At 54.6% G+C, this 27,483-nt stretch overlaps 1 protein-coding gene across 4 annotated transcripts in view; it reads right to left on the minus strand.

Annotated features, from left to right (window-relative positions):
* TCF20 (transcription factor 20) overlaps positions 1–27,483 on the minus strand; it is a 210,786-nt gene that overhangs the window by 167,664 nt on the left and 15,639 nt on the right. Inside the window, exon 1 of one of the 4 annotated variants that reach the window (XM_066358573.1) lies at positions 20,545–20,637. The exons of the other annotated variants lie outside the window; for them this stretch is intronic. The gene's annotated coding sequence lies outside the window, so the exon portion shown is untranslated. Of the gene's footprint in view, positions 1–20,544; positions 20,638–27,483 lie in introns of those variants that run through there. 4 annotated transcript variants of the gene reach the window in all.

The following is a 27,483-nucleotide window of genomic DNA, read 5'->3' on the forward strand; positions in this document are numbered from 1 at the left end:
GAAAAGGACCAGGCAAGGGGATATTCCTCCCCCAGGAGAACAGCGGCCATTCTCAGGCCAGCTGTGAGAAGGAAAACGTCCAGGAAACGTATTCCCAAGATGTCCCCTATGCCTGTTGGCCCCTGTCACCTCACCAGGTGGCATCCCTGGGGCCAGGGCCACCTGACTGTCCCAGCAACACCACCATTTCCTGCCCAGCAAACCCTAATTTCCTCCCTGCGGGCATCACCCAGAGGCAGGGGCTGGCACCAGCCCAAACCATACGCTCAGCAGCAAGTCACACCGGTAAGAGTGGGGGTGGGGGCGTTGAAGATGTAATTCAATTCTGCCCATGTTTGTGCAGCGCCACGGGCCTGGGCATCACGCCAAGAGTCTCTGGCAGGCAGGACTCCAAGGGGGAGGGGGTCATGGCCTCACCCTCAAGGGGCTCACAGTACAGACCAGGGTCAAACCCAGGCACAAGCGACCTCAACGATGGGCCTGCACCCAGGGAAAGGGCCCTGAGGACAGGAGGACCGAGAATGCTCACATGCCAGGGCTTTGAGGACAAGCTGTCGAGGAGCCAAGATGGCCTTGAACAGAGAAAGAAGGGGGGCACTCCTGGCAGAACAGACAGCAGGAGCAAAGGCCTGTAGTCTGAAAGGGCATGGTGTGCAGGGAAACGGAGGCCGTGGGGTTCACGCTGCCATGTTCAGACCCCAGTTCTGCCCCCTACTCACTCTGAGGCCTGTGCACCTGTTAGCCTCAGTTTCTCAGGCTGAAAGTGGCCCTACCTTGCAGGGTTGTTGGGGGATCAGAGGCACAGGTGGACCAGAGGGGGCTGTAACCACTGTTCTCGTGGAGATTAAGCCACTGGGTGCCTGGTTATTGATGCCATAGGATGCCTGTCATGGTGGGTTTCCCCAGCTGCCAGGGGTGCACAGCTGGCATCCCTTGTGGGGTCCCTGTCCCCAGGCATGCCCTCTCCCTGGGGATAGCTACACCAGCAATCCATCAAAACAGGAGATGGGCCCTGGCCGGTTGGCTCAGCAGTGGAGCGTCAGCCTGGCGTGCGGGGGACCCGGGTTCGATTCCCGGCCAGGGCACATAGGAGAAGCGCCCATTTGCTTCTCCACCCCCCCCCGCTCCTTCCTCTCTGTCTCTCTCTTCCCCTCCCGCAGCCGGGGCTCCATTGGAGCAAAGATGGCCTGGGCGCTGGGGATGGCTCCTTGGCCTCTGCCCCAGGCGCTGGAGTGGCTCTGGTCGCACGCCCCCTGGTGGGCAGAGCGTTGCCCCTGGTGGGCGTGCCAGGTGGATCCCGGTCGGGCACATATGGGAGTCTGTCTGGCTGTCTCTCCCCGTTTCCAGCTTCAGAAAAATACAAAAAAAAAAAAACCCAAAAAAAAAACAGGAGATGATGGTCTCCACCTAGAACAGCTCTGCAGGACCACCCCAGCTCCTGAGCGCCCAATAAACCTCCCACACAGACACCTTAGGGTGTTCCTGTTGAAGTCAACCTGTGACAAGGCCTCTCCCTTCTTGGCTGGAGCTAGAGGCTGTGCAGTAAATTCCCAGCAGACAGGAAGCGCAGCACCTTCACCACAGGTTCTCCTGTGGCCGCACCTCAGGCAGGCTTTGCAATGCACATCTAACACCCTGCTCTAAGTCAGGGCGTGTGCTGGGGCCCAGCTGATTGCTGCCAGGTTCTGTGAGGAAGGGGAAGGGGGACATCACGGAGAGCACACCCAGCACAACCTGGTGAGGAAGCACTGCACTCAGAGCCACACAGAGCTGGGCAGCGTCCCCAGCTGCACGGCCCCAGGCCAACACTTCACCCCTTGGGCCTCACTTTCCTCATCTGTGAAACCACAGCTGTGGTCTGGACAAAGCTTTTTTTTTAAAGTGAGAATGAGAGAGAGAGAGAGAGAGAGAGAGAGAGAGAGAGAGAGAGAAAGAGAGAGAGAGGGAGGGAGGGAGGGAGGGAGGGAGGGAGAGAAATGAGAAGTATCAAATTGTAGTTGTGGCACTTTAGTTGTTCATCGATTGCTTCTCATATATGCCTTGACCCGGGGGGCTCCAAACAAGCCAATGACTCCTTGCTCAAGCCAGTGACCTTGGGCTCAAGCCAGAGACCTTTGGGATTAAGCCAGAAACCACGGGATCATGTCGATGATCCCATGATCACACTGGCGACCCTGAGCTCAAGCTGGTGAGCCCATGCTCAAGCTGGCAACCTCGGAGTCTCAAACTTGGGACCTCAGCATCCCAGGTCAACCCTCTATCTACTGCACCACCACTGGTCAGGTGGACAAAGTTCTTGAGTTGGCAAAAAGCTGCCATGTTCACTGTCTCAGGGGGAAGAGCTTTGCTTGAGCACATTAGCCTTGCTCACCTCTACAGAGGAGCTCAGAAAGGGTGTGTGACCCTGCTCTGCCTGTGGCCACTCTGGTCATTCAGCCAGTCCTTAGTGAGTACTTGCCAAGTATCTTTCCTGCTGAGGAAAGTACAGATCTTTCCAAGAGCCTGAAACAAATCCCTGTGGTATCAGATAAGGGAGGAGAAAGGAATGAATTGTGTTAAATGAATACCATATGCCAGGCATGCCCCTAAGGGACTCTAACCCTCATGACAGCCACATGAGGCAAGAAGTACTATCCCAATTCAGGGGAGAGGCTGAAGCACAGAGCAGACATAGAGCTGAGCTGGGGTTCACGCCATATCTGACTGAGCTCAGCCGTGCTGTGGTGTTGCTGCAAGGAAGACCCGCGCAGCGTCTGAGAACATGACTGGGTGCAACCATTCCTGATGGTGTCTCTGGTGCTAAAGGAATAGGAGGGGGTGGTGGCGACTTGCGATGGCCCTCAGAAGACCCTGCCTGAGGGAAGACGCTGGCCATAGACTCACCCTCTCCCAACCTGCCAAAGAGCTAAGACAAAGGTGTGGGGCACAGGCTTTCCCACCAATCTATTGAAGACAAGCGGAAACACTAGGAACTGGGGAGGGAGAGAGCTCAAGGGGACAGGAGAGAGGATACCTCATACAGGCATTTCCCACACTGAGTCCTCACATCCAGGCTTCAGGGTGGCGGACTGAGCCCATTTTATGGACAGGAAAACAGGCACAGAGATGGCACCTTCCTTACCCAAGAGAACACAGAAAAGAAGAAGAGGAAGAGGGGGAGCTGAGCCATGAACCTTGAGATTTCCATGCCTGGGGCTATGAGGACTCCCCAGATTCACAGAATTCAAAAGTACCTGTGACATCTGATCTGATCACTCCTCAGCTTCAATCAACTGCCTGGGGGTCCTACTTCATCAGGTGCCATAACTCACCACCTCACCCCCATTTTGCTCCAATCATAGATGCTGCCTTCGACTTCCTAGAATTTATAGCACTCCTTACCACAGGACCTTTGCACAGGTTTTCCCTCAGCCCGACACACTGTTCCCTGCTTCTACCTATTTTATTCCTATCTATCCCTCCCATTATAGCTTTGAACCCCCTCCTCCAGGAAGCTTCCCTAATCTCCCTTAGTCTTCTTAACCCTTGTTTCAGCTGCAATGTTATTTTTACATCTGCAGGCATCCAATTTGCCATTACTGTGCGGGTCAGGCACTCTCTTCTCTTAGGTGAACTGCTGTATCCTCTCCGCCCAGCCTCCCAGGCCGGGCCATAAAGAGGTTGTGAGCTGATCCCTCTGCAAGAGCACTGCCCCTCCACACCTCTCTGGCTGCTCTACCCACCTGTTCCCTTCAGCCAGGCTGGACAAAGAGCCCAGCTGTCCAGAACATATTTCTCAGTAAATAATCTGTCCTGAGGAGGCAGGTGCCCTGGAGCCTTTACCTCCTTGACAGGTGTCTTAGAAGGCTTCCCTAAAGCAGAGCAGGGTGGACAACTTGAGGATCTTGGTACCTGATGGCCCTGAGGTCCAGTCCCCAGCAAGGGTGTGTGTGGTGGCAGCAGAGCCCCAAGACCCCAGCAACACTCAACCTACACAGGGCTCAGGCCTATTCTCAAGCGTGGCTCCCAATCCACAATGCACCCTGAGCCTGGCTGTTCACCTGTCCAGTCCCCTCCCTACTCTATCCCTGGTTATGAGCCCAGGCTTTAGCTTCAGACGGCCCAGAGTCAAACCCTAGCTCACTCACTCCCTGGCTGTGTGATCTTAGGCAAGTCACTTGACATCTCTGGGCCTCAGTTTCCTGATCTGTAAAATGAGAAGAGGAACCATACTCCCTCACAGGGTACAAGTAAAATGTTTCATCTGGACTCAGGTTAAGAGCTAGACACACCTTCAAGAGCATCCTTGCTAGCTCTAACGGAATTCAGTTGTGGCCTGTTCCTCCTTTCCCCGAGGAAGCCCTGGCACAGGCGTTAGCCAGGGAAGGGCATTCCAGGTAGGAGAAAGGACATGAACACAGGCTGGGGCAGAGGAACCAGAAATACCCTGGTGCTCTCTTACCAGCCTTGTCAAGGATAGAGTCAAGCCCATGTCCCCTGCCCACCATCTGTGAGGCCTGAGATGCCTATATACTTGACCACAGGCCCAGACAAGGTCTGTCCACACCTGTGCCCCACCAGGAATGCCCCCAGGCTCACTCCACACCTGCCCTTTGCAGACTCTCAGCATCCTTATCCGAGCCAGAGAGGCCAGGGTGGGTGAATCTGATAAGCCAGTTCTCTTCCAGAGCCACAACCGCCCCTGGCAGGCGGCAACGGTGACAGCAGCAGTCACACCACACAGCAGTGATAAGGAGGGAGCAGAGCGGTGGGAATCCCTCCCTCCCTGTGGCGAGGCCATAAACCCATCCTTCATCCCAGCTCCCAGGCTGCCAAAGGCTGCTCACGTCTGCCCAGGAGCAGGGGGGAGCGTCTGTTGAGTCTGGCACCCACCCTGGACACACCTGCTGCAAAAGGGGCCACAGGACAGACGGCCGCGTAGGCCCCAGAGCCCCCACTTCCCTCTCCAGGAGAAAGAGGTAGTAGTTATTCAGGGCAGAGTAAGGAGAGCGAGAAAGCAAAGCGAGGAGAGGAGTGGGGGACAAGGCTGGGTGGCTAGGAATACTGGGCCAGAATACAGGCTCTGTGCTGGGGTTGCAGGGAACCATGACAGTATGGGGAGGAAGGGAGTGTTGAGACAAAACAGGTAGTGGGAACAGAATGGCCACCCAGGAGGACACTAAAGGAGTGCAGGAGGGCAGAGATCAGGCCTAGCTTCAATAGCGGCAGAGAAAACTGAGAAGCAGCCAAGGGTTGACCATGGGGGGAGGCTAGTACCCTCCCAAGCTCACCCTCCTGAGTTTTCTCTCTCCCCGTGCCCACTCCGTCCCTGACCCAAGCCAAGCCCTCGGTAAAGGGTGGCCTCCAAACGGTTGAAAATGCCTCAGCAGGTGGTAGAAGTGTACACTCAGGAACTGCTAGGTTCAAACACAGGTCCTGGCCGAGTAACAGGAGACCCACTCACAGTTGAGTGGAGGCCCCAGGCTACCTGCTGGTCCTGTCCTGTGCCCTTCTCTGCCATGGAAGTGTTCAAACCCTGGATGGAGTGGCAGGTCTCAGCTCAGCCCCCTTCTCATCTGAGTACCCCTGTGGACAAGAACCCAGGCTTAAACCAACAGCCCCTGGAAAAGGGCCTCTCAAGGGGCCACCAGGTAAACCTGAGGCTACAGAGACCTGCAAAGTACCACCTGCCCAATGGTTGATGGGGGTTCAGAGAAAAGAGGCCTCAGTTTCCCCACCGACAGCAGAGAAAAATGATCCTTCCTTCCAGAGCTATTGGGAAGGTTAAATGAAAGCTCACATTGCAAATTATCCCAGTGTGGGGCATATAATAAGTCCCTTCCCTGGGAAGCACTGACACCTCAAGTATGGCACCAGATGACTCATATTCCTCTCCAACACCACATCCTTTCACTCCTACCTCAGGGTCTTTGCACAAGCTGTTCCTCCTGTCCGGCACACTCTTCCCTGACTCACTCCTTCCTTCTCTTTCTCTCTCTCTCTCTCTCTCTCTCCTGGTTGTTCTGGACTCAGCTGCCACCTCCTCCAGGAAGTCCTCCTGGCTTTGTAGATGAGGTCAAGATTCCATGAGTCTCTCCTATCAGAATGCAAATTCCATGAAGGCAGGTGGTGACTGGCTTGCCCAGTGCTGTGAGTTCTCAAATACTTGCTGAATAAATGAGACACAATGACACCCATCCAGGCCTTCAGTGATTACACAGGGCCATCAGGGGTAACAGGCCTGCCTAGATGGCTGTGGACACCTGTAAAGGCCTCTGAGCAAGCCTGTAGTGTCTGAAAAGGAGTCCCAAAGGAGATGGCACCTGAGCCTAAAATCTAGGATTTAAAACTGCAAGGTCCCCAACACCCAATTGACAGATAGGAAAACTGAGGTCTAGAGTCAAAGACTGCCCTGTGAGTGTCCTGAGAAGTTGCCCTGCTCTACTTTCCAAGGCTCTGCCAAGTCCCCCACCTCTGGGTGGCCCATCCCTTACCCCACTTCCCTGTGGTCACCCCACAACCCATCTGGGGCCACTGCCTCCTCTTCTGGTCAACCTGGTGGCAAGGCCACTCAGCACTCAGCGGCGCTGGGTGTGCAGTTGTACGGCTGAGTCGGGCAGCTGGCAGCAGCGCAGCTCGGAACCAGCTGTTTGGATGACAAACTGCGTTCAAGCTTCATTAGGGTAATCACGGGCTCCCCTCCTGGCAGCGCCGCGGAGCGCGACTGTCAACCTGAACTAATCAAACCCGGCCCCAGGACACCCGCGCGCCTGGCTGACAAGCCGCTAAGCGGCAGAGCCACCTCGTGCTGCACAGCTCCCGGCTGAGGCTGGTCCAGCTGGGCCTTGGAGAAGGCCAGCTTCACAGACACCTAAGGATGCTCCCTGGGACCTTGCGAATCTTAGAGGCCCCTTTGGAATGGAACAATCATGACTGTCACTCCCACTTTTACGGCTGGTGAAACTAAGTTCATGAGGGAAAGTGATTTGGCTAAGGCCACATAGCTGTAAAGTGGGTAAAGCCAGGCTTGAATCCAGGACCACATGGGCCCCCATCTCTCTTGTTCCCACCACCACCCACACCAGGGCAACCCTACCTTTTCCTTCCCTTTGAGGCCCAGCAGGCCAAGCATGGGGCTAAAATTTGAGTAGGCTCTGTGGCCTTGGCAAGCCCCTTCAGGGACCCAGGCTTTGAGTACTGCACCCCAACAGGGATATCAGGGGCTCTGGTGTGGAAAGCACCACGCCAGACACCAGGCCAGTGCTTGAGCAGGCATTGCTGTCTGGGGCAGAATCCACTCTATAGCATCCGGTCACCTCCTTGCTTAGTGGGGCTGCCCCATGCACCTTCCAGCCAAAGCCAGCCCATCTGTCCCACACCCACAAAATCAGAACCTGGAGTAGAAGGGGCAGGTCTGGCTCCTTCATTTGACAACTGGGGAAACTGAGGCCCCAAGAGGTCATATCAGAGATGATGAGTTGTAGTGGAAAGAGTATGGGCTTTGGAAACAGGCATTCATTCATTCCACCAACCAACCATCCATTCAGTCATTCAACAAGTACTAGCTAAGAGACTGCAATGTGGCGGGCACTTGGTAGTTGCTGAACAAACAGATGACTAAAAAGGTGGGTGAATGAATCAATGAATGCCATTAGGGTCACAGCCATAAACTCAACAGACATCATCCCTGCCTCCTGGGGTTTACTGCCTAGTAGAGAAAGCAGATGCTTCAATAATTAATTATAAATAATATGGGCAGTGAAGAAAAAGCATGAGTTAGCCTGATGACATATATCAGGAGGGCCCAGCCTGGTCAATGGAGGTCAGAGCAGGCAAGCTCAAGGAGGTGACACACCAGCTGGGCACTGAAAGGAAGCTAAGGGCAGGAAGGCGGCAGGAAAAGCATGTGCAAAGGCCCTGAGACAGGATGGCTTTGGAAAACAAATGGCCTATCCCTCTATGTGGCTGAAGGTCAGGAACAGGTGTGGGAGCTGACACAGGCGAGGCTAGAAGGAGAACTTGGGTCTTTCTTCCAAGGACAATGGGAACCACTAGAGGATTATGAGCAGGAATAATTTCTGGGACCATGGGGAGTTAGCAGGAGGGTTCAAATCCCAGTGCTGCCAACTTCTGCTAGAGCAACCTCACAGAAAGTTCACACAGATGTCACGCTGAGCAAAAGCAGCCGACACAATTCCGTTTACAGGAAGTGCAGAGATGGACAAAGCCAGACTCCACTGCTAGATGCCAGGTGGGTGGCTGTCGGCTACAGGCAGGCAACAACTGGAAGGGGTGCAAGGAAGCCTCCTGAGATGTTGAAAATGTTATAGATCTGCACCTGAATGGGGATTACACAGCTACACATGTATGTGAAAACCCATTCAGCTGTACACTTAGAATTTGTATCTTTTCTATACTAAACTATCCTCCAAAAAAAAACAAGTAAGAACGAAATCCTGGCTCCATCGCCCTGCCTCTCTGCACAGAGGATTTAAGAGGATGGTGTGTACCCAGGCTGTGCACAAGCCTAGCCAATGGCCACTGCACTGTGAACGCAGGGCACACCAAAGCAGAAATGCATCTGGCTTCACCCACACCTTGGCCCTGTGTGGCCCTCAGTTTCCCGATCTGTAAGGGGCCAGTGGTCTCCACCTGCCTCAGGGGCAGCAGAGAAAGAGTAAAAACCCTCATATCCAGACCCCTGTGAACCTGCCTGCTCCACTCACAAACCTGAGAACAATTCAGAGGTTGGGTCCCACAGTTTGCAGGTGTCTCTCCTGGCTCCATGCACATTGGGTGCTAACCAGAGACCCACTGCCCAAGGCTACACACAGGGGCCGCGGCAGGACCCAGGCCAAGCCCAGGCCTCCAGGTGTCCACCCCTGAACTGGGCCCTTCCTGCACACCTACCATGTGCCAGGCTAAGCCTAGGCCTCCCCACCTAGGAGGAGTGCCAGCCCATCATGGTGGCCCCTGCAGGGACCCACCAGGATGCAGAACTACAGGTACAGAGGCAGTAAGAACACAGGCGGAGGGGTGGACCACTGACTGGGAAGCTTAGGGCAGAATCCTGTGGAAACAGGCTCTGTGGGGCCCTGAATGAACCCAGACAAATCCGATTCAATGTAATGTTACACTTGACTCTGGAGGGGCCACACAGCCAGCTTTCCCTCATGCCACGGGCTGCTGCAGGTAGAGAGGAACTTGATTCCCAGTCTGAAGAACTAAACATCTCATCAACCTCCTGGAGACCTTGCATGGCCTTGGGAAATCAGATGGTGTCATCATCAACATTGCTGTGGACTCAGCTGTCCTCGAAGACCTTTCAATATCATTTTCTCATGAAGACTTGGGGCCAATGACCTGGGGGTGGGTCATGGGGTTAGTATTGCCATCAGCTCCATTTTACAGAGTAGAAAACTGAGGTTCAAAGAGGCTTGGTGTTCCAGGACTGCCAGACAGCTGGGATCCCAATGGCAAACCACCAGGCACAGTGCAAGCTCCTAGAAGCCTGTGTGGCTTCCTCTCTGTCCTCCCAACCACCAGTGGTATGGGGGGAGGGTCTCACTCACACAGTCAATTCATTCGATCAGACAATCAGTCAACAAACACCAATAGAATGCCCACTGTGTATCACAGGCCCTATTCCAGGAGCTGGAGGCAGAAAGGTGAATCCAGCTGCTGGATCACAGCAAATGTCAAGGATCACCAGTGCTAAGGGCAACATTCTCAGTGCCTGTTCTGTGCCAGGTGCTGCACTAAGTATTTAATCCTCTGACAGCCTCATGAGGGGGGCATTATCATGCCTATTTTACAGATGAGGATATGGAAGCTCAAATTTCATGACTTGTCAAAAGCTGGTCTCACAGTCGGTCTCTAAGGGGAGCAGGATCTAACCCCAGGTATACAGATTCCTCCATTGTGTCTGTCTGCCAAGTGGGTGTCAACCCTTCACAAGCACTATCTCACGGGACCCCATGCCCACCCAGCCTTAGCTGGGTGCAGTACCTAAAGCTGCATACCCCCAGGCCCATAACTCAACTTGGCTTTGGCCTCTGCCTACCCTCCTGGGAACTGGGTTCCATGGGGCCAATGTAGACCATCTCTGTCCCTGGGGACCCCAAACAAATCAGCTCAGCCCCTGTGAAGACCCTCTCTGTGCTGGGTCCCACAAAGAGAAACAGACAAGGAAACAGACAGCCCCACCTGGAATGCTCTCCCCAACACACCTCCTGTAGCTGACACCTGTTCCCTCAGGTCTTAGATAAAAGCTACCCAATCACTCTGCCTCCATTACACTCTCACATCCTCTCTCCAGCCCCCTCAAGCTTTCCTACACAGCTCTGCCCACAATCCAGCACTAGACATGTTTTTACTTGTTTACTAGTTGACTGTCTTTCCTGCTATATTATGAGGGCTGTGATCTTGTCTGTTTAATTCACAAATGCCATCCCTCCCCGCCTCACCTCCAGCACAGCATCCAGTGCAGAGTAGGACCTCAATATCCTTACTAAGTGAATAAATATTGACTGGCAGAGGGAAGAACCCTGGGGTTCTGGGAACACAGCCAGAGCATCCACTACCCCTGACCCAGGTGGAGGGAGGGGGAAATAAGAAAGGTTTCAAGAAGAAAGCACAACAGAGGAAAAGGCCCAGTGGCAAGAAAAACGTGGGCTCTGGGGACCTCCAAATGCAGTTTTGAGCATGTGGGGAGCACAGGGTGTGAGACTAGAAGGAGAGCAGAGTTCCAGAGGAGGTAACAGGGAGCCCGTGCAGATCTCCAACTTGGGGGACAATAGAAAGTATCCCCCAGCATTCAGATCACCTCCCAGTCCTGCCTAGACCAGCTTGACCTCCACCCCATCTTCACTCCAAGCCCCACTCATAGTGGGCAACCAAGGTCTACAGGTGAGCCATTACCCTTACCCTGTCCATAGGCACCAAGAGTACTGTCCTGGGTGCCCACCCATAGGACAGGGAGTCAATCCACCATCCATGCAGGCTGTAGTCTGTGACCTTGGCTCCATTACCACGGCCTCCTCCAGCCAAGCAAACCAGCTGGCTCCAGGACACAGAGCAGCTTGGGTGAGCTTCTCACTGCAGAGGGTGGCGTAGTTGCAAGCAGCGGGTCTATCACTTATTGGCTCCAGCCAGGACCTGTATGTTGGTGGTGATGGTGGCAAGAACTGGCTATATCTTGGGCAGCCAACAGCTCTCACACCCCACACCAGCACCACCTGGCACACCTGGCCCAGCTGGGTGGTCAAGTGGGAAAAACCACTGGGCCTAGGCTGTGCCTTGGCTCCCACCTCCCCTCCCCTTGGACAACCTCGGCTTGAACCACCACTGACTCTAGGTCTGCCCCTGCACCCTTCCACCCAGATGTCCTCCAGCTTAGGCCTGCTCCAGTCATCCCATCTCCCCAGTGGCATCTCTCTCCCCCCAGGTGCTCAGCCCAAAAACTGGAACCCTATTCAGGCCTCCTCTCTCCCACGTCCCCATGCCTCACAGACTCTTCCAGCTCCAGCCCCATTGCCACTTCCCTCCTTCCCATCTCAACCTCCAGACCTGCTACGGAGACCCTCTAAAGCAGGGGTCCCCAAACTTTTTACACAAGGGGACAGTTCACTGTCCCTCAGACGGTTGGAGGGCCGCCACATACAGTGCTCCTCTCACTGACCACCAATGAAAGAGGTGCCCCTTCTGGAAGTGCGGCAGGAGGCCGGATAAATGGCCTCAGGGGGCCACATGCGGCCCGTGGGCCGTAGTTTGGGGATGCCTGCTCTAAAGACTGTCCATCACAGGGAGAATAAAGCCCAAGTCCCTTCCTGGGCCCAAAACCCCAGCACGATCTTGCCTCTGCCTCCCACCACACTTCATGCTCACCATGTTCCAGCCACACCAGCCTCCTTTCTGCCCCTCGACAGGTCAGACTCAAACCTGCCACAGAGCCTTTGGGGGATGTCTTTTCCCCATCTTCCCATAGCTGCTCTTCCTTGTCCTCCACGTTTCAGATCAAGTCTCTCCTCTTGGAGAGGTGTCCCCAGAGCACCCTGGTCAGTGGTACCCACATGCCCACCCCGCCCCAGTCACCATCCCTGGATTCTGTTTCACATTCTCATGTGTCTATCCCCTTGCTCACTGTCTGTCTCCCCATCAGCCTGGGAGCTGCAAGACTCTGAGGTTGTGTCTGAGTTATCACTGCTGTGTCCTCAGGGCCTGGCACATAGTAGGTGCTCCACAAATCTATTCAATGGGAGCCTCTTGTCAGGCCCTACTGCAATAGGAGCAGGGTCAATGCTGGTCAGGGGTCATCTTCTGCACTCAGTCCTGGTCAAAGACTGTCATTCTCTCCCCCACCCCGAGTCCTCTACAGGAAGGGCCAGGGCTCCCACTGGAGAGGGAGCTTGTACTCCTTCTGCATGCCTCGTCTTTTCAGTGAGATCCCCTCCTCTGATGACAATGGCTGGCTAAATCTGTACCATTTCTGGAGGGAGACAGGCTCACAGAATTCCCATCATCACCAAGTCCACCTTCTGACTTCATTTCTCCCATGCCTGGTGATGGTGGCAGAGAATGGATAAAGCTTCCCAATGGCGGTTCCATTCCCAGCCTCGACCCTTTCCAGGCCCCACAGAAACTTTGTGTGTGTGTGTGGGGGGGGGGGGGGGGTAAAGAGAACAAGTCCAGTTAGCTGCTTCTCTATGTCCATTATCCTCAGGATCCCTAGGAAGGTAAGTTTGTCATCCCCATTGTCAGAGGGACTAAAGCTCAGAGGCGTAAGAATTCTTGCCCTGGTCACCCTGTCCCACTGGAGTGCTGGCCTTGCCCCTCAGCCCTGTGCAACCCTGGGGTACCTAGCTGGTTTTGTCCCTTCAACTTGGCTTGGCTGGAGTCCCTCTTCACCAAGCATCTGTCTTGCTTCCTACCAGGAGGAAGGAAGGGACTTTGGTCTCTGGGCCTCTGAGCACAGCCACTCCTGGGGGTGGGGGAGTGTCATGAGGAGTGGGTATCTGAGAGCTGAGCTGCCCCTGGTGGTAGGCCTTGCTTGTTATGGTTTAGCAGTTTCTAAGGTAGGTCACCTTCAGATCACACCTGGCTTCTTTTCTGAGAGCACAGTTGAGAATGGAATGTGGTAGAGGTGATGGTTGGGACAGGGAGGGAACATCAGAAGGGGCAGTGCCTTTTACTTTGAGTGATGGAGAAAGGGCATCACAGGGCATGTTGGCTAGCTGGGTGGGAGCCGGAGGGCAGGCTCGTTTGTGTAGGGGTCCAGCAGCTCACACAATAGGGTCACTTCTTCCCTCTCCCTCAACCCACTTTTTTTTCTTTTTTTTTTTTGTATTTTTCTGAAGCTGGAAACGGGGAGAGACAGTCAGACAGACTCCCGCATGCGCCCGACCGGGATCCACCCGGCGACGCTCTGCCCGCCAAGGGGTGATGCTCTGCCCCTCCGGGGCGTTGCTCTGTTGCGACCAGAGCCACTCTAGCACCTGGGGCAGAGGCCAAGGAGCCATCCCCAGCGCATGGGCCATCTTTGCTCCAATGGAGCCTCGGCTGCAGGAGGGGAAGAGAGAGACAGAGAGGAAGGAGAGGGGGAGGGGTGGAGAAGCAGATGGGCGCTTCTCCTGTGTGCCCTGGCCAGGAATCGAACCCGGGACTTCTGCACTCCAGGCCGACGCTCTACCACTGAGCCAACCGGCCGGGGCCTCAACCCACTTTGAAGTTTAAAGTGCCTTTCTCACAGCTGGTTGGAGGTCAGGAGGCCCTAGGCTGAGTGTCAGGCTTGGGGACCATTGCTCCAGCATGTCTTCTTCCTCTCTCTCTCCTTGACCTGTTGGTGTCTCTAACCCCCAGCCTCACTGCAGGGTGACCCCTTGTGACTCCCCACCTCCTCTGCCCCAGTAGAAACTCTTCATCAGGCACTGTGCTGTTTTCTGAGTCACTTTCACCTGAGCCTTGCAGCATGTCCTTGAAGTTGGTGTTATTATCCCAATTTTACTGACAGGAAAACTGAGGCCCAGGGAGAAGACTCTTGCCAAAGTCCCATAGCTCATCAGGGCAAAGCCAGTACTGGAAACTCCAACGGTCTGACTTTCAGTTCAGTGTGTCCGCATTATAATCTAACATATAGCCCAGAAATTATAAGCTCTGAATAAATGTGAGGAATTTAAAATAAAATAAAAATCTGTTGAACGGATGAGTGAGTGAACTGCCGGGTTCCACGGTACATCGAAGCTGAGCACATCAGGGGCTCCTGGGACCCTCTGGAGACTGCCCCCTCAAGCCTGAGGCCCCTGCAATCTGGCCTTTGCCTGCTTCTCCAGCTCTGACTTTGGGGCTCCTCCTTTTGCTGATTCCATCCAGCCCCACGCAGTGCCGGGATGCCCTCCTCGCTCCTTCTCTGCCAGCAAAGTCCTCCTTATCTTCTTCTCCATGGCACCTTCTCTGACCTGCCCAGGCTCAAGCCTCTTCTCCTGCCTATCCCTCCTGCAGTCCTCAGCACCTCTGGCCTATACCCCTACTCACCCTGGCACCAGCCTCTATCCCTCAGCCACGCCCATGACCTTTATGCTTACAAACCCTGGTGCCACAGGCAGTACTTGCTGCCCCCCCACACACACACACATCCTGCACCACAAATTCACGGCTTTGACCCCAGCTACTCCCTCGGCCTGAGTACTCTCCCTCCTCGTCTCTGCAGCACACACTCCCAATTCATCCTTCAAGACCCGACTCAAAATGTCCCCTTTATTATAAAATCCTGCCAATTTTTCTCATCAGTCAGGACTCTACTGGTTGCAAGAGAAAGAAACTAACTCAAGATAGCTGGAGTAAAAAAGAGAACATGTCTGCTTATGTAACTGAAAACTCCAGGAGCGGCTTCAGGCATAGCTGGATCCAGAGGCCCAAATGAAGTAATATGTGCTTCCATCTCAGCTCTGCCTCCCTCCTCCATGCGATGACATTATTGGAGATTCCCCAACCTGGATGCGGGTGTGGGAGGGAGAGGCCAGCAGTACCGTATTCACACACTCTGGTTCAGCAACCACAACTGAGGCAGCCTCCCCTACAAGCTCTGAGTCAAAATTCCAGAGGAGCCTCTGATGGGCTCGAATAGGCCATGTGCCCATTTCTCAACCAATCCCCGAGTCCAGGGAGAAGGAGTGTTTGGGCCCACCTGGGTCCCATGCTCACCCTGGGCGGTGGAGGGCTGTAGGCTGCAGGACCTCTGGATGCCAGGCAGTCAACCCTCTCAGGCCCGGTCCCACTCGTGGATCCCGCCTGAGGCTCCACACATCCACCTCGATGCGAGTTCTGTCTACCCACCCAGGCCCTGGATGTTCATAGCTTTGCTGTACAAGGAATCCCATCTCCCTCACAGCTGGGTCCCCAATGCCCACGCGGTGACAGCCCCAGAAAAAGGCCTGAGAAACTTTTTGCCTGATTGAATGGAGGCCAGCTGCACAGCAGAGACTACAAGACTACAAGTGCAGGGTGTGTAGTAATGGGTTAACCATCACCCCTGGCAGGCAGCAGATCTGCATTTTCACCATTTTCACGGAGGCCTCAGGGGGACACAAAGCTTAAATGGCAATGCAGAAAGTCAGGAGGGGGGCGTCCATAGGGGCCCTTGCCTAGCCCAGTCCCAGCAGCTCAGCCTGTGGGGGCCACTGGACCAATCCCAATGAGCTCATGAAGGGGCTGTGAGTGGAAGGGCTGGGAAAATAATTACCGAGGAGGCCCAGGAGGGAGGGGGCGGCTGGCGAGAGGCTAATGAAACTGCTAACGCATTAGTGATTCCTGCCTGCTTGGGGGAAGGCGGAGGCAGACAGCCATGTTGCCAGCTCCTGCAACAGAGTCTGCCAGGCGGGCTGGGCTGGGCTGGGCACAGCGAGGCAGCCAGCAACAATAGGCACCTCTTCATCATCTGCCTCTCAACACGTGACTTTCAAAGGGCAATCTTAATATATTAAAGTCCAGATGACAGTATATTTCAACACATCGTATATGAAATTGGGCTGGAGTCCATTCAGATGCATTATAAATAGAACGGCTAAAATTCTGATTAAATGCAGAACAGAGATCTAAGCACCAGGGTGAGCAGGGTGCCTGGTCTCATTTTCTAGTCAGGAAATGGGGAGCCTAGGAAATAATCGACCTCTGGGGGGCAAGGCAGGTTGTTCCAGTAAAGCGTCCAGCCCTTTAGCAACTAGCTCATGTTCCTGGGAGCAGCCTCTCACCCCCCAACCCCACAGATCTTTCCTTCTTAGAAGTGCTTTGTGTGGCAGGCAAATACCAAGCTCGCCTTTACAGATGGCATTCAAAGGGTCTTGCCCAAAGTCACAACACGAGGCCACTTGGGGCCGGGACCCCGTGATCCAGTGCTTCATCCTCCAAACGAGGTGGGTGCTTATTCATCAGTGAAATTTGCAGTGTGATTTTCAGTTTACAACATCTCATTTCAGCTCCAGAAGAGAAAAGGGAGGCACAGAGATGTGCCTGAGGCCACACAGCCGGTTGGCTACAGAGCAGACTCAACTGAATTTTCTGACTCCAAAACCATGTGCTTTTTGTTCAGATGTTCCACAGTGCAAAAGGGGGTGCTTAGTACCCCCTAGAAGGTTGATGGAGAGATTTGGGGCTGCCAGTAAGTCCACATCCCACTTAACCAGGGTCCTTGGGGCAGCAAACAAGGGTTGAAACAGAAATGGCCACAACAGTGCTTGCTGTGCTCCACTGTATACCAGGTGGGTGCCAGGCACTCAGCACAGTGCCAGCCCCATTGTACAGACAAGGACACTGAGGCTTGGGAAAGCAAAGTCACTTGTTTTACACAGTGACCCTCAGCCAATGAGTCGCACAGTCTGAACCATTCGGTTACCCCACAGGTGGCCCTGGTCCAACTGCTGCCTACCCCCAGCCTCAAGCAAGCACTTTGCCAGCCAGGTGCTCATGGAACCCAGTCTGAAGTATAGACTGAAGGCCAGTGATACCAGGTACCAGGTTGGGCCAGCCCCCATCCAACTACCCTGGATGCATAGGAAAGACTGGGAGACAGACGTGGGAGTGGACAGGGGTCTCACTGCATTCTCAGCAAAGCATCCCCCTGTTCCCACCTTGATTAACAGCTTGGTTTTGTGGACTCAGGAGACCAGGAGCTTGGTGACAAGCTGGGAGCCCTCATATCAGTCTCTGGGACAGAAAAGGTCTACAAAGAAAGACTGCACCATCTCTACCTATGAGCTATCTCCAGATATCCCTATGCTTGGAGAAACTCCTTTCTAGGGGCCCCGGTGCCTCATGCAGCCCTTTCCCTATCTGTTCTGAGTCTGTTTTCCCAGGAAGGCCATCAGAAGGTGAGGCCACTTTTGAACCCACCAGTGGGTACAAGACCCCAGTGCCGGAGGCACATCCTGGATGAATGAATGAGTGAACAAATGAATGATGGAACAAACAAACTAATGCCACCCAACCTGCTGTTGCAGTCACTTCCCACAGCAGTCTGCACCCAGTATGGAAGCTCTGCTCCTATTTGTCAAAAGAAACTCCCACCCCATGAGACCAACCCTGTCCTTCAACCATCAACAGACAAGGAAACAGGCTGGGGGGGGGGGGGGGAGCAGGGCTTCACAGGAGGTGGCAGCACCAGGACTCAGACCCCAGACCCCAGAAGATGGACTTGAGTCTGTGCCTTAGCCCCAGGTTCTGACTTGTCCTTATTTCCAAAGACAAATCCATACATGCTCCCTTGTCTGATCCCCACTCACCTCAGGGGGCACAACCATGCCCACCCCAAGGACAGGGATGCTCAGGTACAGAGCAGTCGAGGGCCTAACCCAAGGTCACCTAGTCATTAGGATGCACAAGGTCTCAAATCCCTCCAATCTCCCAATCCTCATCATCCATTCCAAGAGCCAAAGCTGCCTTCTTCCCTATCATCAACGCGGTAAAGAAGAAGGGGAGGGGGAGTGGGAGAAAAGAAAAGGAGGGGAAAGGAGAGGAGGGGAGCCCCCCAAGCCCGCAGCGGGCTCCTTTCTGGTCAGGGGAAAGGCCTCTAATGAAGGCCCCACAGATGCCGCTGAGCTGGCGGTGTCAGCCCGGGAGCCCTGCGGAGCTGCAGGGCGAGCATCTCTGCTCCCAATTAGCACACAGGTCCTCCATCAAAGTGCACGCCTGCTGCCAGGAGCAGAGGCCAGAGGGACGGCCCTTCTAACAGTAGGAGGAGGCTACAACTCTCAGGCAGGCCCTGGCCCCTGCCCTTTGCCTTTGGGGGGGGAGTGCAAACTCCCCAATCTCCTCACTCACTCACACCCTCTCCAATCAGCCAGCTCAGGGCAGACGCCTTCACCCCGGGGGACGCACTAATGAAGATGGCCGACATTAATCTCTTCCCTCTCCCGACAGGTCAATTTATAGTTCCATGGGGAGCCTTGGCGCTCAGCCAGAGGGCCCGACATAACTCTCCCTGTTCCTTGGGAGTATGTTGGGGGTGGACTTGATGGGGCAGTGGGGGCAGAGGGTCCCAGGGGGCAGAGCAGGGTGGGCTCCTCTGCCTGAGTGCCCACCATCACTACCCCAACAAATCTAGGTAGGACTTTGGCCCCTGAACAAAATGGGTCAAGGCCTGGGAGCAATGGGTCTTTGGCTCCTCAATCAGGGCATCCTGACCACTAGCAGGAGACTCCAAGAAGGCAAGAGGCTGTGGCTTTCCACTCCTCACTGAATGCCATAGGATTTTGAGAGCCCCTCTAAGGAGCTTAGGTCTATTTGCTTCTTACAGACTCCTCAATGTTCATTCCTCAAATATCAGCTGGCCACTTTGGATCTGGTGCTGTGCTGGACCCTGGGGACATGTCACCCGGGTCCCTGCTCTCCCAAAACTCCCAATCTGGTGGGGGAGGCCAACATGGAAGCAATACTGCGCCATGCTGCACCAGGCTGGGAGCAATAATGGAGGGATTCACTAAGCTGAGGATATCCATGGGAGGAGCACTGACTTCACTGCCCAAGAGAAAGGTGGGGTCTGTGAGGACTACAGAGAGGAGAGGGCAGAGCTGGGCCCTGAGGATAAGCAGAAGTTCAACAGGCCAGAAGACATGGGGGAGTGGGGGTTTGGGGAAGAGACCATCTCAGGCAGGGGAGACCTAGTACTCAGGGACTCTGTCACCAGGGGACATAAGACTTACAGGGGTGAGGCTGCAGAGGTTAGCAGGGCAAACCACAGAACAACCCAGCCTCAAGAAACAGTTCAGGAGCTTGGCCTAGTTTGGACTAATGGACAGTTGAGGAGTTTAGAGCTCAGAGCTGCATTTAGAAAGACATCTTTGGCTACGGTGTCCCAGACCAATGATCAAGGTGGGAAAAGAGAGGTGGGAATATCCAGGTCAGAGGTTAGAGGAGATATAGACTTTTGAGGGACTGTGGTTGATTGGATGAATGGGCAGGTAGAGAGCTGTCTGGAAGGCCACAGACCTGGGGTCTCCTGTTTGGGTGCTGATAGATGTGATGTCATTGGTCTGGGGTAGGACAAGGAACTGGGCCTTATGCTACACTTGTGAGCCCGGAAGGTCCCAGCAGGCCCCAAAACCCAGGCCTGGGACTGAAAGAAGGTGGGACCAAATCGTTGGCCCAGAGTGCAAATTTCTGAACAATGCTGGTCTCCTCCTGGAGGCAATTCATTTCCTTGGCAGAGGTAAAGCTAGCAGACTGCCCCGGTCCCAGACACTCCAGGAGGAAACAAGGGCTGGCAAAGGCACAGTGTGGGGCCAGGCAGCCCCAGGATGCTGGACAGAGCCCTCCTGCTTGGATGCATATGGGCTGGGCTGTACCCACCTCCTCCCTCAGTGCCAGAGCCCAGATCTGGTTCTGCACTTAATAAGTACTCCAAAAATCCCTACTGAATGTATGCCCCTTTCCATCCCCACCTCCTCCTCTTCCTTCAAACCTGTCTACCAGATCTCATCTAATCCCTTTGGCAACCCTGGGAATGTCCCCATTTTCCTAGGTGCTAGAGTCAGAATGGAACCAGGTTCCAAATGACCGTAAAGCACACGCTCTTATTAAATAAAGGGGGAACAAGAACAAGGCCTAAATAAAGAACCAAAACGTTTACAATGGCTGCATTATGGTGGTGGGACAATAGCTGACTTTTTCTTTTCTGCAACGAAATATTCATACCCTCACTCAGTGGCTGTGTGTACCCTAGTGGGGAGAGCTCGGCTTTGGCGTAAAGCTCCAGAGGTCACTTCCTAGCTGGGACCCTGAGCAAGCTATTTGGTCTCCTTTGGCCTCCGTTTTCTCATCTGCACAATGGGGACAAGAAAAAGAAAAAGAAAAATACCACTTGAAATGAGCCGGTCACGCCCGGTGCACAGTAGGCACGCAGTAAGTGCCAGCCTTAGAGCATCACACCCCCGCGTTCTCACCACCTGTCCGGCCTCTAGAGAAAACTTGAGACGCCCCCACGTGCCAGACGCTGGTGCTTGGCGGGCACCGGGTCCCCGGGGCAGGCGCCCGCCCAACCTCCCACCTCACCCCGCCGAGCTCGCGCTGCCCCCTTACCCTGGCGGCCGGAGGGCCGGCATCGGTCCCGCAGGAGAGCCCGGGCAACGGGGCCGGGCTCCGGAGCGCGGGGCGCGGGCGCGGGCAGGGCGCGCGGGGGCGCGGGCCGCGCGCTCCGGGCCGTGCGCCCCGCGGCCGCCGCGTCCTCGCCTCCAGCGCGGGCCTCGCGCGCCCCGGCCGGCCCGGGGGCAGGCCCTGCGCAGCGCCGCGCCGGGTGGGGGGCGGGCCTCGCGGGCCCTGGAGAGGCGCCCGGGCGGCGAGGGCTCCCGGCGGGCGCGGGCGGCGCCGCTGCGGTGGCCCCGCTGCTGAGTGGTGGGACGCGATTTACTGGCTGCAATTCCCGGCGCCCCTCGATGGCACTTAAGAGAGACCGGGAGGGAGCCGGGGAGAGCGGGCGGAGGGCGGGCGGGCGGAGGAGGGGCGGCGGGAGCCGTGCGCGCTGGCGGGGGAGGGGCGCGGGCGGGGGCGGGCAGGCGGGAGGTGGGGAGAGGCCCGGATGGAGGCGGCGGGCGGCCGCAGCGCGCGGGGCTAGGGTGGGTGGGGGCCTTGCCTCCAGCCCCCGCTCATCCCGCCTAGTACCCCCATGTACTGCGCAGTTAGTGGGGATTAGGTCAGCCTAGACCCAACCGGCCCACCACTGCCCCTTCCAAAAAGAACCATCCAAAGGGCCTACCCACCCCAACCTCTTTCTTCACAATTCCCCCACCATCCAACTGGCCCACTCTGCCCAGCATCCTCCCTCTGCACAGCCCCCCCCTCACAACCAGCCTGCTCCACCTCCATGCCCTTCCCCATAAGCATCGCCACTGGGGATCAAAACTCTTGGCCCATGGGCCCAATCCAGCCAAAGCCATGCTTGGTTTGACCCCATTGTATTTTTTTTTTAATTAAAATTAATTTCTATCATTTAAAAATTGAGTATTTTCACATAAAAATCCACATTTCCAGCTTAGTTTGGAAGAGAGGAGACTCAGGTAGGAGCCCCCCCCACACACACACACACACACACACACACATTGCCATTTGGCAGCAGTCTTGACAGAACACTGGCCTGCAGCTTGCTCCAGGCCCACCTGACTGGCCCCAAAGGCATGTGTTCTCCTGCAAGGAGTTCTTTATACCCCAGTGCTTTTGAAGGCCCCTCTCTGTGGGATGCCCACCCCCACCCTTAAGACCCCTATTCTAGGAAGCTTCCTGGCGCTGCCCCCCCCCCCGCCCCCTCAATGGCCACCCAGCCCCTCCCTGCTCCCACAGCCCGGCCCTGCCTGGTTCCTTGCTGGCTGGCACTGAGGCCTCTGCGGCTGAGTTCTCACCACAGGGCTGCTGCTCTCTGGCTGGATTCTCCCTCCCATCCTGGCTCTGGGCCTGGCCCACAGTAGGCGCTCAGTAAGTGTTGGCTGAGGGGCAACCAAAGAAGAACAGCCGGATCGGGAATCCATGAGGCCGCCTGGGCCATGGCGGGCACAGGGCACCAGTCCCTACAGCTGATGTTCATTTTAAAAGCCCCAAATGTTCATTCCGGGAGGCTCTTGCCAACCAAGGAAGCTAATGATTTCCACGCTTCATTTTTTTCCACCTTAATCCCACTGCCAAGGCTTCAGGGCCTCTGCTGCTGCTGCCCTCAGACTGGCATCAAAACCCTCTGAGAAGGCGCAGTTCACCTGGGGGTTGTCCAGGAGGCTCAGGGAGGGCCCAACTGTGCCTCCCTGGCACCTGTGAGGTCACAGCAGGCCTCAGGGCCACAGGGTCTGAGGGCAGCAGCTGGCCAGTGACCATGGGGGACAGAGTAGTACCCCAGAGTGCCCTCCTGGGCTGGCGCAGCTGTGGTGACTCCCCTGGGCAGGTGTCTCAGCACCCCGTTCTCCTACTGCTTCCAGAAGGGTCCAGTCAAGAGCCATCCCTTTCCACCACCAGATACACCACAGGCTTTTCTGAATATCTGTCACAAACCCAGCCAGATATCAGAATCCCATTTTGCAGAAAAGAAGCAAATTAGGAGGTGACCTTACCAAGGTCACAGGCTGGGAGGACACTAAGTCCGGAGTCTGCATGGCCCTCCAGAGTGCCCCTGCCCAACATGGAGGTGAGACACCCCTCAGAGCTGGGTTCAGAGCTAAGTCTAGGTGGGACAGGTATATAATAGAGAAGATGAAGGCACCTGAATCCCAGCGCTAGCTCCGGACAGGCCTCCCGTCCACAGCCTTGTATATCTGGGTAAATGTCCAGAACACTGTCCTCACCTCCTTAACCACCCCCTGGCCACAGTGGCCTAGCCAGGAGGCTTCTCAGTGAGGGGGCCAGTAAGCAGGCCTAGCTCAACAGCTAGGAACCATGGACAAATCACAAAATACCTTCTTAGACCTCAGCATGCCCACCTGTGCTATGAGGGAAAACCCAACCTTTATGGACTTTGAGGGGCACAGACAAGACAACACACAAAGAGGAAGCAAGGATGAAGGAGAGCCAGGAGGTTAAGTGCTTGGGTTCTGGGGTAAGCTAGCCTGAATTGGAATCCTGAATTCCAAACCTCCCAGCTGTGACTCCCTACTCAGGACCTCCATTTCCTCCCCTTAAAGCAGGGGTCTCAAACTCAACTCAGCATGTGGGCCGCAGAGCAAGATGCTAGAGAAATGAAAAATACAAGTAGGCCCCTAGGCTTACTTAATTTTATCCAAAATATTTTGAACTTCGTGGATTAGTCTGCGGGCCGCATAAAATTGTTCGGCGGGCTGCATGCGGCCCGCGGGCCGCAAGTTTGAGACCCCTGCCTTAAAGTGTAGAATTAGGGTTAGCTCAGTCAGTTAAGAGTGTCATCCCGAAACAACAAGGTTACGGATTTGATTCCCAGTCAGGGCACATACATATAGGAGCAGCTCAATGTTCCTGTCTCTCCCTGGGTCAGATCATAAGAAGACCAACTGTCTTAAGAGACTAAAATGAGGCTGGCATGGGACAAGGCATATGGAACCATTTGGCACACCCTGGTAATCATAAAGTTCAAGGCTTGTGACCCTGACTAGGGAACAGTGAAAAGTGTGAGCCCTAGAGGGTTAATATCCTAGCTTCACTGTAACAACCGTGTGGCCTTAGGCAAGTTACACAACCTCACCAGGGCTTAGTTTTCTGTCTTAAAAAATAGGGATATTAATGACATTTCCCACATCATCTGGTGTATTGGGATTAAATTAGATAATTCAGGTCTGATATTTAGAATAGGGCCCAGCTCCAGTAATGCTCAAACAGCTTAGCTCACTTCTCATTCAGCTTTAGATTAATACAGGGAACCAGTCCCAAGCTCAAGAACCCAGAGCAGCCTTGATTGCAAGCCTGGGAGCCCTGAGGCTGCCTAGCCTTTAAGCCTTAGTAGTGATGGACAGGTTAAGGGGGCAGGGAGGACTAGTTAACCCTCAGGGTCCAGAATTGTCTTGAAGGCCACAAAGAAGGGCCCACCTGGAGAGAGAGATGAGGAGAGCCTCAGAGAGACCTTTCCTAACCCAGTAGTTAAAATTGTAATTATCCACCCTGGCCAGATAACTTGGGTTGGTTAGAGCATCCTTCCGAAGCGCAGAGGTTGCTGGTTCATTCCCCGGTCAGGGCACATTCAGGAGCAGCTCGATGTCCCTGTCTTGTTCTCCCTCCCTTCCTCTCTCACTAAAATCGATCAATAAGAAAAATTTTTTTAAATGTTGTTATTCACCTGCAGGTTGTCTGTCTTCACCCTTCCTCCACATAAGCTCTGTGAGGAAGGACATTTTTGTCTGTCTTGATCCTTGCTGTACCCCCAGCATCTAGAGCAGTGCCAAGTATAATACATAGTAGGTGCTCAACAAACATTTGTCATTGGGGAAAAAAACCTCAGATGGTAACAATTAGCTACAAAGGTGGGATGGCATAGCCCCCTGCTATAGGTAGCTCCCTTGCTGAGAAGACAGCCCAGTCCAGTTGCTGTTCACTTGTTATTTTGGTCCCCCCAAAGTGGGGTCAACAGGCCGCTGTCCTCCCTATTCTGCAGCTAGAAAGCATGTCACCATCACGACAGTGCAACTGGGCCTCTTGAACGAGGGAGGGACCCAGACAATTTTCTGGCTCACAGCTCATTCCAGAGCTTCCTGGTGACACAGGCAAGCCTGCAGGCCTGGGAAGGCCCTATTCCAGCAGATGCAGTCTGGGACTCCCATCCTTGAGCCCAGCCGGCTTATCCACTCCCCCCTCCGGGGACTGAAGGGGCTTCCAGGATGAGACACTGTGTCATCTGTGGGCTGGGCTCCTGCCCCCTTCCCAGCCACCGTCCCTCACGTGTGCATGGCACTCCCCCGTTACAGTTTACGAAGTGCGTTCACAGACATTATCACATTGCTCCTAAACGCCCCCTAAAAACCACAATAAATCTCTCGCTCTGGCTCCAGAGCCCACCGGCTGCTTGCTTCCTAATCAGGGAGCAGAGGGCCTCAGGGCTCAGAGCCTGCCAAAGCCGTGCCAGCAGGGACAGAGGGGGGATCCACGTGGGCGGGTGGCAGGTGTTGGGAGGCAGGCCCAGCTGGGGCGCTGTGGGAGTGAGGAGTAAGCCCTGAGGCCCAAACCTGCAAAGGAGAAAAACTGCTGTCTGGATCCTGATGTCTCCTGGGAGAGCACTGCTGGTGGGGCTTGCAGGGAGGGGTCAGAACCAGACCCCAGCCATGGAGCAAAGGTTGGAGAGGGGACCAGAGAGCTCCTTAACATGTAGGAGCACTATGAGGGAGGTGGGCGTACAGCCAGGCCCATGGGGCCAGGGACTATCAACCCCAGCTGGCTTCTCATCTGCTTCTGTTCACCCCCCCAGTTAACAGCCCTCCATCAGTTCCCCAGTGTGCCAGGCCTGTGTGCATGCTTCTTCTGACTGAATGCCTTTACTGCCTTTTAAAATCCTAACCCTCTTTAAAGGACAGTTCAGACCCCCCCCCCCCCACCTGTAGAACCCTCCCCAGCTTCCAGAGGCTGCAGCCCGGGCCCTCCAGCTGGGCCTGGCTCCTCTTCCGAATTATTAGGCCCCTTTCCTTCTTTATAACTTGTGCTGGGAGGGAGCTGCTTTGCAGTGGCTCAGAGATCCCTGCACACACACACACAGCCACTAGCAATGGCATGAAGCTGGGGACCACTAGTGGAGCAAACAGCCCAGCCCAAAGAATTGCAGGGGGAGGTGACCCCACGTGACAGGCGCAGCAAGCACTGCTCCTGTCTTCAGCCTAGCACCCAGTCCTAGGCAGCTAGAGAAAGCATTCCCCAAATGTCTGAGCCAAAATCAGCCAGCAGCCATGGTTGGGTTTTTTGTTGTTTTTTTTTGTTTTGGTTTGGGTTTTTTTTTACCATTTCCCTTGATTCTCAAAGTTATAGGATCTCAACTTACAAGCTGTGGAAAGTTCAGGAAAGTTTAAATAAGCAGGGCAAGGGAAGACTTGGCCCAAGGGGCTGCCGCTGCCCCGCCAGGCGTCCCTCCCACAGCACAGGGCTGCATCACGCCCCTACAGCCGGCCCATCAGGCGGGCGTCTTGGTAAGCCTGGGGCTCAACCTCTGAGCCCCACCAGAGGCAGCTGATCTGACACAGCTCTAGTTGTGGCAATGGTCACAGCAGGCGTGGAACAGGTGGCGGCTTCTCTGCGGTCACCTCTTAAAGGATCAGCATTTTCCCTTTTCCTTGAAATGAAAGCCAACTGCTGGGCCTGAGCCCCGGTAGGTAGAGGCACCATAGTCCTTGTGAAGTATTCAGCATGTGATGTCTGCAGTGGGTCTAGGCAGTAGACTCGGGGAAGCTGGGGGTAGAAGGTAACTCATGGGGCAGACGTCCACCTCCCAGAGGGTACTGGAGTCCCTCTGTGAGACCTTGGACACAGACCCCAGGAGTAGGAGTACTGACATCCCAGGTCCTTTCTCCTGATAAGGGACTTGCATCCAGAAATGCAAAGAACTGTGATCACCCAACCATGAAAGCACAGATAACCCAATTGTAAATGGACAAGCAATATAAACAGACATTTCTTCAAAGCATGTGAAAAGATGCCAACATCACCAGTCATTAGTCAAACCTACAGTGAGATACCATTTCTCTCCCACTAGGATGGCTATCACCAAAAGATGGGCAATAACAAGTATTAGTGCAACCCTCAGGTGCTGCTGGGGTGGGGTCGGGGAATGTAAAATGGTGCAGCCACTGTGGAAAGCCATTCCTCAAAAGGTTAAACAGCCTGACCAGGCAGTGGTGCAGTGGATAGAGCATTGGCCTGTGATGCTGAGGACCCAGGTGCAAAACCCCAAGGTCTCCAGTTTGAGTATGGACTCATCCGGTTTGAGCCCAGGGTCTCCGGCTTGAGCGTGGGATCATAGACATGACCCCATGATCACTGACTTGAGCACAAAGGTCACTGGCTAGAAGCCCAAGGTCGCTGGCTTGAGCCCAAGGTCACTGGCTTGAGCAAGGGGTCACTGGTTTTGCTGGAACCCCCTGGTCAAGGCACATATGAGAAAGCAATCAATGAACAACTAAGGTGCCACAACTATGAATTGATGCTTTTCATCTCTCTCCCTTCCTGTCTGTCTCTCTCTCTCTCACTAAGAAGTAAAAAACAAAACATATTAAACCAAGAGTTACTCTGTTACCCTAAAAATTCCACCTCTAGGTACCTACTCAAGAGAAATGAAAATACTTGTTCCCATAACTTGTACAGAACAGCACTAAAGTAGAAACAATCCAAATGCTCACCAACTGATGGATGAATAAACAAAATTTGGAAATGTGGTCTATCCAAACACTGGAATATTATTTGGCCATAAAAAGTAATGAAGTACTGTACTGATTCATGCTACACATGAATGAATTGATCTTTTAAAAAATAATAATAATAACAAAAACTGTGATACTCAGTAAAAGAAGCCAGACACAAAACACCATGTATTTTCTGACTCCA

This window comes from Saccopteryx leptura, chromosome 1, assembly GCF_036850995.1.
Source record: "Saccopteryx leptura isolate mSacLep1 chromosome 1, mSacLep1_pri_phased_curated, whole genome shotgun sequence".
Classification (NCBI taxonomy): Eukaryota; Metazoa; Chordata; class Mammalia; order Chiroptera; family Emballonuridae; genus Saccopteryx; species Saccopteryx leptura.